This window comes from Equus caballus, chromosome 1 (genome assembly GCF_041296265.1).
Source record: "Equus caballus isolate H_3958 breed thoroughbred chromosome 1, TB-T2T, whole genome shotgun sequence".
NCBI lineage: Eukaryota > Metazoa > Chordata > Mammalia > Perissodactyla > Equidae > Equus > Equus caballus.
In genome coordinates this window covers 116224615-116238035 of record NC_091684.1, presented here as the reverse complement: position 1 = coordinate 116238035, position 13421 = coordinate 116224615, and positions in this window count along the sequence as shown.

The following is a 13421-nucleotide window of genomic DNA, read 5'->3' as shown; positions in this document are numbered from 1 at the left end:
TCTTTTTTTAGCTCACTGTTCCCGAGGGTGGAGAACATACTGTATCCTCGTTTCCATGCCCGCTGCACTCCCGTGCATTCTGCACATAGCTGGCATGCAGAGAAAGTTTGTGGGATTGAAATACATGGAACTGAATTTTTGTGGAGCCCCTGAGAGAGACATGAACAACCTAGAGAGTCCTGAGGAATCCCAACAAGGGAGGGGAGAAGCTGCAAAGAGAGAGGGGGCCGAGTGAAAACACCAGTGTGGAAGAAATCTCAATTTCACTTATTGTCTTCTGTATTACTTTTCTATGTCTGCAGTAAAAAGTCACTGCAAACTTAGTGGCTTAAAACAACACAGATTTATTATCTTACAATTCTATAGGTTAGGAGTCCAGCATGGGTCTCACTGGGCAAAGATCAAGGTGTCGGCAGAGCTGTGTTCCTTCTGGACACCCTAGGAGAGAATCTCAATTCTCCAGCTTCTAGAGGCCACCTGCAGTCCTTGGCTTGTGGCTCCTTCCTTCTTCAGAGCCAGCAACATAGCATCTTCAGATCTCTTTATGGTTCTCTTCTTCTGATTTCCTCTTCTGCCTTTAAGGACCCTTGTGATCACATTGAGACCGCCAGGATATTCCAGGATGGTCTCCCTATCTCAAGGTCAGTTGATTAGCAACCTTAATTCCACCTGCAACTTTGATTTTCTTTTGCCAAGTAAGGTGGCATATTGACAGGTTCTGGGCTTTAGGATGAAGACCTCTTTGGAGGGGCCATTGTTCTGCCTACCACATCTTTAAATAAACTTACAGACAACTCTGCACCCCCAGCTGGTGGGGTTGAGGGGACATTTCACCCAGCTTAGAACTTGAGCTCCTTCCTATTGTCTCACAAATATCAGAGAGGCCCACAGGGCCCCCTGGGGCGTGGCGGGAGGGCCTCTACACTCCTGTCCATCCTGATAGCCTCATGGTGGCATCACTCAGCCTGTGAGGTCCCCACAGGGTGCCTTTCCATTTCAGTAGCATTGTCCAGTCTAGAAACCTCAGCAGGGGAGATCCAGCTTCCTTGAGACCCCCAAGAGCCTTTTCTCACCTTCAAACACTCTCCCCGCCCTGCCCTCCTGCTTGGGGACCTCCCGCAAAACCTGTCCAGTGAGCTGGGAGTGTTACAAGACAGGATCACCTTTCCCCAGACCATGCAAGCTTTGAGCTTTTAGTGGAGCAAAAATCCTTGAGGTAAAGACTTACAAAAGGTTTGACTGCTTGCTTGGAAATGGGGTGGAGGAGAGAAAAACACAGAGAAGGAAACATACATTAATACCTCAGAAATGTCTCAGGCCACACCTTTTGCCCGGTTTTGCCTGGGGCCTGTCTCAGCACCATAAATGCCTCATTACAACCCCACCTGGGGCACTCTTCCCATTTGGACAGCACCGATCTGCTCCTCTCTGTCCTGGGCAGGAGGCAGCCCCCCTGTCACTGGCTGCAATGATCGTAAATGCCCAGGCCAGGCCAGGCACGTCAGAGCCTCCCCTGGGAGCTGGGGAGTGTTTACACGGCTGGCAGGGAGGCCGGCCTGGGCGTGAGAAGAGGCCTGTTTAGAGCAGAGCGCCCAGAAGGATTTACGGCGGGCCGGCCGCTGAAAGGGAGCAGTCATTAAGGAGAGGTGGGCAGCCTGGGCAGCGGGAATATTTAGTAATGACATGGGCACAAACATCGGTCAGGGAGGGCCTTCCTAGAATGTGCTGTTTTCTATTTGCTTTGTAGGGGAGGAGAGTCTGCTGCCTTTTTTGGAAAATGAGGATAAAAAGATGTGAATTTAGTGCTTGTGAGAGGCAGAGGAAAGCCCTGGAAACAGAAGTCCTTAACTTGCCCCAGAGGCACAGGTGGGCCTGGCTGTGACCCTGTGGCCCAAGGTGAGGCCGAGGCCTTGGGGAGAAGCCTACAAGGTGACAGGCCCTGAAGACTCTCCCACATCTATTGCGCCACCCCAAAGCCAGCAAGAGAGACATCTGATTTTCTGTGCCATCTGCACTTCATTTCACCTGTAAAGACCAGCGAGACAAGCTTTTATTCTTCCCCTTTTAGGATTTATTTAAAAATTCCAAATATTCTTGATGGGTCTTGACCTTACAGTCTAAGGCTTAGATGGATAGATTTTCATATGTGCTCCTTGAGAGTACTTACAAACTCTTCCAGAAGCTTTTGTTACTTTTCTGCATTGGCTTTGCCCCAGTCATGGGTAGCTATATCTGAAATAATTTCCCTAATCAGTTCCTGAAATTGGAAGAAAAGGGTAGTGGTCATGTTGTTTGTGTCTTCCCAGCACCCCTTTCTTTGGGAAACTTCCCTCTCTCATCTGTATGGTGCTGATGGTCTGTCAATCCTGGGACTCTTGTCTCCCTCCAAAAAAATGATACCTGACCCAGGGCAGAGATGGTGATTGGTCAGGAGTAGACACGTGACTCAGGCTTGGCCAACCACAGGACCACATCTTCTGGACATAGTGATTGGCCTAGGATGAACACACGACCCGAAATAGGGCAAACGGAGTTCCTTTGGGAAATGGATGCGCATTAGTTTGAAGAGAGAACTGTTAAGCTGTGCCATCTGACCTGGCCACAGGAGGGAGCCTGTCTAGAGTAGAAGAGAATGGAGCCATGGCACAAGGGAAGAAGACTGGAGACAGGGAGGCAGAGGGATCCGAGGTCATCATTTGTGCACCCTGGGATGAAGCAGAGCTTGGAGTCAATTACACCCCTGGACTTTGTAGTTGGGTGAAATCCCTTTTGATGTTTAAGCTATTTTGAGTTGGGTCTCTGTCACTTATAACCCAAAGTTCCTAATCCATTTAGCAAATGCATTTTGTAAGATGGAAGCTATTTTGTTTATCCAAAAAGAGCATTTAAAATATTGTTTCTTTCCTTAGTGGCTCTGTCGTTCATTTGCTTCTCGTGCACCTAACTCGGGTGCTGCCAAGCCTTCCCTATCTGTCGTGCAGTGTTGAGAGACCAGACTACTGTTGTCCCGCCTGTGCCTGCAGGCCCTCACCCCAGCTCTTTCCGGCCAGCGTACGCAGCTGAGGAGCAGCTTGAGGGAGCCACCCTGTTGCTGATGGTGAAGGGCCCGTTGTGAGAACGGAAGTCTGTGCCACAGTGCTGTGTCCTGATGCTCTCAAAGCTGCCTCAGAATGATGCAAAAGAAGGGAAGTCAGTCACCTGGAGGCAGTATGATGTAGCGGTTGAGGGCATGGTTTGGGGAGCCAGAGTAGCAGTGGCCCAGTCCCAGATTCACCACTTACCAGCCGTGCAAGGTTGGCTCCGTTCCCTAGGTTCCATGTGCCTCAATAACCTCATCTGTTCAATGGGGCTGATAAGAATGTCTATCACATAGGGCTGGCTGAGGATTCAATGGCTTGTTAGTATTCTGGGGTTCCATTAGTAACCCAGAGCCCAGAAACAGGACTGCTGAGGCCGGGAGCCTCACTAAATCTTTCGTGAAATTCCAGTTCAGCCCTTTCCTAGCTGTGTGCCTTTGGCAAGTCATTTAATGTCCCTCAGTGCAGTTTTCCTACCTGAGAAAAGAGGATGGTAACAACACCTTCCTTAGAAGAGTGTTGAGGACTAAATGTAAGAGTACTTAAAATGTGCGTAATTGTAAACATACATAGCAGGTACTCAGGACACATCGGCTGTCAGGGTGACAGTCGACACAGCTCTTTCCCAACAGACGACAATAGACCCACCCCAGCCGTCTTTGCAAGGAGCAAGCTTCTCTCACCATGAGATGTGGCAAGAGGGGCTTGGCCTGACGTGGGGCGTCAGGAGGCCTGTCCTTGGCACGTTCCCCAATCCTTACATTGACATGCACACACACACACGCGCACATGTGCACGCGCATCCACCCCCAGGGGTGCCTTGTGCCGGGGTCCTCTGCCTTTTCATGGACAAGGGGTGATTGCTGTGACAACTGGTTCTGATCTGTCGTATTTGCCAGTTGCCTATTTCAATCCACATGGAATATCCTGATACTCACAGGCTTTCTTCCTTGCACAGTATCACGCAACACTCTTTACCTTCCGGTTCAGGAAATGCATTTCCTTGAGACTTTGCTGTCCTCCAAATGTATCTGTTTTGAAGGGTTCAATTAACTTATTGTGTGGAAATAAATCAATGTAACTTATTTTTATGTAACTGGCTTAAAAACCATCAAATTTTACCTTTAACCGACTGTGTTTTCACTCTGATAACTATTTGATAATTTAAACATTGTGTAGTTTTAAATGTCCTACCATTATTCCAGGATGATTTGGCACAGTATATTTTATTCTGTCTCTCGGAGAAATGCTGACCCTCTGGAAACAAATGATGGTTAAACTTGTATTTTTTAAAAGAAAACCAATAGACTTTTTGGTAGTTTTAAAGCAAAAAACAAATAAATATTGAGATTTTTTACACGTGCCTCTTATCCATTTTTTTCAAGTATAAAAAGTATGAAGAGTAGGGGCTGACCACGTAGCATAGTGGTTAAGTTCCTCATGCTCCACTTTGGCAGCCCAGGTTCATGGGTTTGGATCCAGAGAATGGACCTACACCAATTGTTAGCCATGCTGTGACAGGCGACCCACATATAAAATAGAGGAAGATTGGCACAGACGTTAGCTCAGGGCTAATCTTCCTCAAGCAAAAAGAAAAGAAAGAGGAAGTATGACAACACGTGTTAGCTCAGGGCAAATCTTCCTCAGGGGGAAAATAAAAGTATGAAGAATTGGTAGAAGCAACAGTATTTCTAAACAATTTTGGTTGAGAAGATAGGAAATTGCAGTCTAAACACAGCCCTGCAAAGGATGAAGAGAGAAACCAGAGGAGAAGGAAGGAGGTGTTCTTCACACAGGCTCTGTTGCTAGCCACGGCTCCCCTGGGCACAGAGGAACCCTTTGCGGATCTGCCCTCAGACTTGATGGGCAGGCGGACCCCGGAATGAATGAAAGTTCCATTCAAATGGCTCTTTTCATCCTGGAATCAGAAGGACTGCTCAGAGCCCAGGTCAATGAGCCGTGTTGTAACCGCAGACGGGCAGCCACCTCTGAGACGAAACACAAACCCAGGATCTTGCCAGAATATTCCACCAAAGAGATAGGCAGTCACTGAACACATTTCCAAGTAGCCATGTACCGAATTCTAATATTTCCTTATCGATGCCAAATGTTTTGGCCCTTTAGTGTTCTGTTTACCATCTTATCCTGATCTGCCTTGTCTCTGCTTGCCATCTCTTTATTTTCTCCCCCTGCCTGGTTGGGTGGCAGGATGGGGCAATGTAACCAGCCCAGGTTTTAAAACCAAACAGACTGCGTTCTGAATCCCAGCTGAGTGGCTTAACCACCAAAAAGAATTTAACACATCCTTACTATCTGTGTGTTTGAAAGTTTTACTTTGAGCATCCTTTTTGGCCTCAGTTCTTCATCCACAAAGCGATACTAGTACCTGCCTTACTGCTGGCTGTGAGGATTACAGGAGATAACCCAGCACACAGTTTGGCACACAATATGTTCTTAATACATATCAGCTATTATTATTTGTATTTTTATCATCATTGCTGGAATACACGTGTAGCCTTCCAGGGTTTTAAATGTTCTACTTTGGAGAACAACGGTCACTCAATGACTAGCTTCTTGTATGATGTTCAAAAATAAGGCTCATTAAAAAGTAAGTCCCACATCATTACACTCCCACACCAATGTAAGGAGATGACACCTTCTTTAAGTTTAAATATAATACAGGTAAAGCAATTAAACATGTTGAAATATAATAAACATCAGCCTAGTGCTCCTACCCAGCAAAATGAAAAAGTGGGAGAGGGGGACACATGTGTGAGAGGTTCTATTTAAAATAAATGATAATCATTCTAATCCCATGTCTCCTCTGTGTCATGTGGGTGGCAGTCAGTTTCAGAAATCGCCCCTGGAGGAAGTTCCTTTTGAGTCCTTTGTTGCTCATTGGGATCCCATCACAGGTGGATAGGCATTGGTGCCTGCTTGGTTTTCTCTCAGGAACCCTTTGCAGTCCCAGTGGTTGGCCTCATACCTTTCTGCTCACTCTTAAGCAACAGACCAACCTCTAGTCACTTCAAGTTACAGATTGGAAGCATTCAGGCCAAGACATTAGTCAACATTTTAATTGTCATTCAAAGCTCCAACTTCTCCCCTTCTGGCAGCTAAGTACAGAGTGACCGCATGTCAGGGATTGCCTAGAACGGTCCCAGTTTGTGCCTCTTGTCCTGGCATCCTCTCCTTGTTAGCGTTTGTCCTGGACGTCCCATTTTAAACGAAGTGTTATTAGCAATAGTTGCATTAAAATAAGCTGGTGTGGCTTTGGGAGATCTGCATTTGGTGCTTTTCAGTCCTTCCAGAGTCTCTAGTAGAAGCATGCAAGACTCATGAACAACGACTGGAGTTCTCACTTCAACAGAATGTGGAAACTGAAAGTTGAGTGAAACCCTTTTTTCCCAACATGTCACAGATTAAACATAACTAACACCTCCCTTTCAGGGAGAGCACGCAGGGTGGTGGCTAATAGAACAGTGTGCTCACACGGAAGCGTTTGGGGATGGCTGGCTCCTTCCAGTCTCAAACAGTGATGGGAGAATGTTAATGCTGCTGGGCCAACCGGCCACTTGGCATACTAGCCAACTACACCATAGTCTGTGGAGTCACAAAGCTGCTAGGCTTCCCTGGGCAGAGTCAGCATAATGTGGAGAATCATAGGTTAGGTGTGAGCGAAGAAATATGTGCAGAAAACAGAAGCTGAGATCCCGCAAGAGAGTATTTAGAAAGTAGTCTGAAAGTTTTTGCTGTGGTGATATTGTTACTTATTATACGGTATAAATCTACAGCTATTATTGATTGGTAGTGGTTTTTATTTGTAATAAAACTTTTCAACAGTGATGACCTCAGAAACAATGTAACTGCATGTTTAATGAAAGATCAAGTACCACATTTTAATTCCTTAAGAAATTGGGCGATGAGTGTATAACTTGCACAAAATATTTGTCGACATTTGTCACCTACCAGGGGAGCTACAGCAATATTATTGACCACATGAAAACCAAAAGACACTAATCTACTGAAAAAGCATTAACATCTATGGCACTTCATGCTTGCAACTGCAGAAAGAGTTTTATATATCGTTCTGTGACGCATGAGTTTTCATTTAGGTCAGATGTCTTTCTTGTAAATTAATTTCACTTATTTTCAATTCCACACTTTCTTGTGCACATGTGAAAAGTGAAACCATGCCTGTTGAAGTGTTAGCTCCATTGGCAGCAGCAGAATTCTTGCAAATAGTCAAGCGATGCCTGATTTATATCAGTGACATCAGATCCTTCAAACAGAAAACCAGTTAACTCTAATAAGTATTAAATATTTTCATCCAATTCATGGAATCAAAGGCCAGTTTTTGGAGGCTCACTCTGTCAACAGTGACACACCGACACTGCATGGATTCTTGTGTAAATCCGAATAGGAGGTTCAACATTGAAGATAAAATTATTTACAGTAATAGTAGAGTGACAAATTTGGGTGGAGCACGGTATTGTAGTTAAAACTTTGTTACCTCTAAATTAGGAAGTTTATGAGGCAGAAATGTATTTGGAACTGGTGGCGGTGCACAGGTAATTTATAATCACATCTAAACAAGCGGAAACATTTTATTTTCAAAATAGAAGCGTTGGTTATCTAATTATCTACCTAGCTATCTACGTTTTAGAAATGGAACTACAAAATGTTTGCAGCTGAGATGATGCTGAGTACAAAAACATACCTCAGCATGTATTTAGGGGTTTTATTTCAGTTAGTCACGAATAAAATTTTATACAAGTTAGAGCCTTTAAAGAAATATTTTATAAATCAACTGAAATATCTTGTAATGGAATTAAACTTTTCTGAAGATGAGTCATCTAAATGTTGATTGCATTTTGGTTACACTTTGTTCCAAACAAATGATTCCAGCAAACCAGTTAAAAATATTCAACCAAGTATTCAAGGAATGGAACAACAACAAAATACCAGCTTTTAAAGTTTTTTAGTGAATTGCAATGATTGAAACAATGCTTGAGGCAGGGAGGTATTACATTTTTTTCTCCACAAAATCAAAAGAAGCACAATGAGATGCCACTTCATACCCACCAGGATGGCTAGGGTAATAATTAATTAATTAATGGAAAATAGCAAGTGTTGGAGAGGATGTAGAGAAATTGGAACCCTCCTATGTTGCTGGTGGCAATGTAAAATGGGGCAGCTGCTGTGAAAAATAGTTTGGAAGTTTCTCAAAAAATTAGATATAGAATTATCAGATGACCCAGAAATTCCACTCCTAGGTAGATACACAGAAGAATTGAAAACAGGTGTTCAAACACTCGTACAGGAATGTTCATAGCAGTACAATTCGCAATAGCCAAAAGGTCCAAACAACCCAAATGTCCATCAACAGATGAATGGATCAACAAAATATGTAGTATGTCTATACAATGGAATATTACTCAGCCTTAACAAAGGAATGAAGTCCTGATACATGATACAATGTGGACGAACCTTGAAGATGTTATGCTAAGTGAAAGAAGCTAGAAACAAAGATGACACGTTTTATTATTCCATTCATATGAAATATCCAGAACAAGTAAATCCATAGAGACAGAAAGTAGATTAATGGTTGCCAGGAGCCAGGGGGAGGGAGAATGGGGAGTGAATGCTTAATGGGTACTAGGCTTCCTTTTGAGGGGATAAAAATGTTTTAAAACTAGGTAGAGGTGATGGTTGCACAACTTTGTGAATTTAGTAAATGTCACTGAATTGTACACTTTAAAATGGTGAGTTTTATTTCAATTTTTAAAAAGCAAAGAGGAACTGAACATATTAAACTAAATGGTTTACATGATTTTGGGAGCCTCATATTTTTTATTAGATGTTTACTAATATAATTGAAAAGACCTAAAATTTTGCAGCACTTAAATTTGGTGAAATGTTAAAAAGATCATAAATAGAGATCATTTATTTGATTATTTTTGTCTTGTACAAATATTTGTCAAAGACAGGGAGTCTGAATGAATGTAAAATGACAATACCTGTGAAAATATTTTGGCTGTTTGCACATTTCATATTCAAATATTGCACATATTCAATATTTGCACATTTCAAATCCTGAAAAAATAGAATACTCCATTTTACAGAAATTGCTCTGAGGTTACCAGGTACCTTAGCACCTGTAGAGAGAGTATTTTATCACTAAAATTGTTACGGTCTATAGAGAAAGCTCAATTGAAGATGTCACCAATTTTAAATTTATTGTTTATAATGAATGCATAATAAAATGCATCTTTGAGGGTGGCTTCAGTCAGTTTTATGAAAAAACACCAATAAGACCATATTGAAAAAAAATATGCTATTAGAACAAGGCTAAGAAACTGATAAAAGTATGTGACTGCGGACCAGGATTACTTATTCTGATTATTTTTTTAATGTCCGGATAATCAACATAAGGGAGTTTTATATTTTTCTTTAACGTACATAGATATATTTTAGTTTTACTTTTAAAGAAATAATTGTATTTCAAAAATAGTTTTGAATAGAACTGTTTTTACAATATAATAAAACCAATTAAGTATCCCCGTTTGGATGGTCAATCCTAGGGTCACCCCAGGGAAGGCTGGAAGACAGAGGAAGAGGACATGGTCTGTTTTTGCATCTTTCCTCCCACATTGGCCAAAGAAGACAGAGGGAAGAGGACAAGGGTAAGAAAGTCTTTACTTGGCTGAATGAAGTGCCTTTAGAACATGAGTAGGACAGCCCCACCTAGTCTTGGGATGCAGTGAGGCATGCCTGGAGGGATCCAGATTTTGTGGGGCCTGAACCTGTATAAGGAAGGATGGTCTTTATGAATACAAGTTGGCGTTGTTGTGACGTGTTTTCTAGATATTAGCTGTTTCTACATATTTATTTTTCAAAAATCAGTTCATCATGAAACTTCATTTCATATCTCTAACGTGTTACACTGCGATAACATTTTTCTACTTTTGTACTTTAAAAGAAATAATATTCTGGGGCCAGCCTGGTGGTGCAGCGGTTAAGTTCGCACGTTTCGCTTTGGAGGCCCGGGGTTCGCCGGGTCGGATCCCGGGTGTGGACGTGGCACTACTTGGCAAGCCATGCTGTGGTAGATGTCCCATGTATAAAGTAGAGGAAGATGGGCACAGATGGTAGCTCAGGGCCAGTCTTCCTCAGCAAAAAGAGGAGGATTGGCAGCAGATGTTAGCTCAGGGCTAATGTTCCTCAAAAAAAAAAAAAAGAAAAGAAAAAATATTCTTTTTAGTCTTCTCAAAAAATAAGTATTAAGCCCTCATGTACTAAGTTCTCCATACTTTCATAACTTTTGCTATACGTCTTCCTGAAATACTATTTTCTTGTATAAAAATTAGATACATCAGAGAAATTCATTCAGAAACCTGAAGGGTCCTCAGAAGCCCCAGGTGGTCTCAGCAGTGTGTTAATGATGGGACCAGTCACTGAAATGCAGAAAGGACCACTTCCCAGGGTGGTTCTGAGGCTGGAGAATGGGGGGATGGTAGGTTTGAAAGTGCTTTCAAAACTCTAATATTTGTTGCAAATATTAGGCATTCATCGCCATCATCATTATCGTCATTATCATCATCACCATCATCACCACAGTGTTTTACCAATGTTTTGACTTTACTAAATATATCATTTACACCAACACAAGGTACTGATAGAAAAAATCCTGGAAAAAACATAATTCTGTGTATTTATTACTTCTATTATAACATTTTGATGAAAATCATATTTTTGTCTAAATGAAATTTTTTCTTCTCAAACAAGGATATGGTAATTTTTGTCTGTACTATAGCTCAATTTTTTAAATTTAAAATTGAGAGTTCTTAGGAATAATTTTCCAGAAACAATAATCCTTTAATTTCAACTCATAGAATCCACCGCCAGTTTATTCTTTAGTAATTTTACATGAAGAGGAGGTTTAATTTCTCCCAATACCATTCAATCTTTCAATGTCTTTTACCATCTTGTCAGCTAAAATATAGAATTATTTTTTTGATTAAAAAGCATCTTTTTGTTGAAAATGCTAACAATGGAATATAAGTTTCAGTGTTGCCCCAGTGTAAATAATTGTAGGGGTACAACCTACGCGTGAATGCATGAAATCAAGGAAGCCCCTTATCAACCCTACTCACCCAATATCAACCAGAAATGGATTTGAAAGTGTTCCTTTAAAATTAGAAATAAGTAAAATACACAAACTTGACCCAAAATCCTTCTGTTCAGCTCTGGGTCTGCTTACCCATCACTACTTGTAAAACCACCCAGGATGGGGGTTGTTGACAGACATTCGATCGTATCTAAGTTCCCCAGCTCCCTCACTGAAAGCTAGTGCAGAAATAAAAATATTTCACAGTTATTGCATTTTTATCTAAAATGAGACAAGGAGAGGATAAGCTGGTGGCTCTTCCCATTTACAGGTGACCTCTGTAATATGACCTACGGGGTTATCATGGTACAAGTGACCTCTGTAATATGACCTACGGGGTTATCATGGTCAACTCAACATCCACAAAGGTAAATTATGTTCACTGAAGAAAATTTAGAAAAAACAGAAAAACACAAATCATAAAATAAAAGTTACCATAATCCCACGTCCCAGAAATAGCCCACTGGGAACATTTGTGCGAGGTCCCTTCAGCCTGTTTTCTAAGCATGTATGATGATTATCATTTTTGTGGTTGTTATCTATCTGATCCACAGCCTGCATTTCTCATGTGCATCATAAATGGTATTTCATATCATTAAATATTATCTAACCATAATTTTTAATATCTACATGGTAGCCAACTAATGACTGTGCCATAACTTACTTTATTCAGTATTTGGAAACATCTGTATACAGCTTTGAGCAAATCTTTTCATATACTCAGGATACATCCTAAAAGTGGAATTTCTGGAACAAAGGATAGTCATGTTTTGAAAAGGTTTCAATAAATAGTTTTAAAATGCTTTCTAGAATGCTTCAAATAATTTGGACCCCCAAAGTCCTCTTCGGCATTTGATATTATCATTAAGGCAATGAGCTTAAAGATGGAAAAATTACCCCCTTATCATAACTTACCTGTTTGATTACTAGTGAGTTGAATTTTTCACTGATAATTTGTGTTTGTGTGTGGTGCTCTGGGAGAGAAGATCACCTCTCCAGGTCTACCAGGACAGAGTTGTCTTTTTCTTATTCATTTGTATGGACAAGCCTAGTTTTTACAAATAGCAGCGAAAGATAAATTTTCAGGACAATGGAACAATCTAGTTGGTGATGGTCAGATTATTTGTTGTACCGCATGAATACCACACTGGTCTTTTGGATAAAACTCTCACTGGGAACACACACACACACACACACAAACCACTTTGCAATGGCAGTCTGAAGCCAAGATGTTATCACCTCACCCCTGGCATTTCAAGGGGGTGTGGGGAGCATTTCAATGTCCAAGGAGTGGGGTCTAGCTCTCACCTCCTCCTTGACAGACCCTTTGTGAGGACTCAGAGTGCTTCCAAGGGTGCAACTCCAGCTCATTACCACATTTCTGTCAGGAAGATTTCCTCCTGGTTACCAGGCCTCAAGGAGGGGTGGGAATGTCCTCTCTTGCATTTCGCCATAGAGCACACGGCATCAGGTAGACCCCACCGTGTACTAGCTGGATGTCTCTGGATGAGCTTCCTCTCAGGGCAGCCTCAGTGTTCTCACTTTTTAAATGGAATAATAGCAGCACCTTGCACGTGGATTACTGTGAGTAACAAATGAGCTAAGAGGGCTGAAGGATATTGTGTGACATACAACGCAGAAGAAATGTTTCATCAGCATTCCCACTGAGGGGGTGGTTGACTTTTTCTTATCAATTCATTTAAAAAAACTTTATATTTTAGAAACAGCAACCAAAACTAACTTTCCAGGATGACTTAACTAGCTAGTTGGTTGCTAATGATCCAATTATGGGCTCAAATGCAAATAACACTGTACTCTTTTCTTGGACAAAACATTTGCCGAGCACCAAAAGTAGGAATATTTCTATTATTTTTCTCTGAGACTGGCATGTGGCGGAGAACAAGAGAGAAGAGAAGAAAGAGGGAAGTGGGCTGAGAGCTAGGCACCACCGAGCACCATTTTGGCACAGAGTTGGGTAACACTCCCACCCATTCCTCCACAAACCACCCCGGCCACCTTCTCAGAGCAAGAAAATCCCCATCAGCCTGGTCACTAAGCCCACACAGCTGTCTCCTCCTGAAAAGGTACAAAAGATGCAGATTCCTTATGTGCACCAGGCTCTCTGCACTTCTAGTCCTATCTGATGTTGACCCAACGTGGCAGAACAGAGGCCA